General features: G+C 35.7%; 1 protein-coding gene across 2 annotated transcripts in view; it reads right to left on the bottom strand.

The window, feature by feature from the left end:
- Window positions 1-963, bottom strand: part of LOC111968876 (consortin) — a 37,773-nt gene that overhangs the window by 24,926 nt on the left and 11,884 nt on the right. The window lies entirely within an intron of this gene.

The raw sequence follows: 963 nt of genomic DNA, 5'->3' as shown, positions 1-963 counted from the left end.
CAGGGACCCCCCGCCCAGGCAAATCCGAGACCCAGAAACCCCCTCCCAGGCAAACCGGTAACCCCCATCATATGTTAGCAAAACTAGTTTTTTCCCCCACACGTCTCGTCTTATCATCAGGTGAATGGTAATGGAAAGGAGAAGTAATAAACGTTTTAAAATGAATAGATTTGGTAGATAGTTTTTCATTATTTTGACCTCCCCACATTATAATTGGAAGAAGAAGTGTAAACTCTAACAGCCTATTAGCTACTAAGATAACTCCAAACACATTCGTCAAAAGCAGCTGTTTAGCTGGTTAAACAAAAGGTCATCCATGTGTCGGCAAAAATGCCTGTCCAAGTCAAGAAAGCTTTCCAACACTTTCTGCCACTGGTATTCGCCTTTTCAAAGACCATGTCAGATACTCCAGTAATTAATTAGCTCCAATGAATGCAATTAGCTCCAGTCAGTGTAATTATCTCAATATTAGGAGTTGAGATACGAAATATGAAAAAAGTCTACACCTCCATTGATTTCTTAATTTTATTGTGCTACAAAAAGTGGGATTAAAAGGGATTTCATTTATTTTTGTCAACAATCTACACAAAATACTTTTCAAATTAAGATTCATTAAAAAAAAACACTAATAATTATTATTCACCCCCGAGTCAATTCATGTTAGAAACGCCTTCTTGAGAGTCTCCTTGGGTAAGTCTCTAAGAGCTTTGGACACCTGTTTTGTGCAATATTTGCACATTATTCTTTTCAAAATATATTTATATATATACAGTTGAAGTCGTAAGTCTACATACACTTAGGTTGGAGTCATTAAAACTCATTTTTCAACCACTCCACAAATTTCTTGATAACAAATTATAGTTTTGGCAAATCTACTTTGTGCATGACACAAGTCATTTTTCCAACAATTGTTTACAGACAGATTATTTCACTGTATCACAATTCCAGTGGGTCAGAAGTTTA

Source organism: Salvelinus sp. IW2-2015, linkage group LG9 (genome assembly GCF_002910315.2).
Source record: "Salvelinus sp. IW2-2015 linkage group LG9, ASM291031v2, whole genome shotgun sequence".
Taxonomy (NCBI): domain Eukaryota; kingdom Metazoa; phylum Chordata; class Actinopteri; order Salmoniformes; family Salmonidae; genus Salvelinus; species Salvelinus sp. IW2-2015.
The sequence above is the reverse complement of the archived record's forward strand: the minus strand, read 5'-3'. Positions and strand labels throughout refer to the sequence as shown.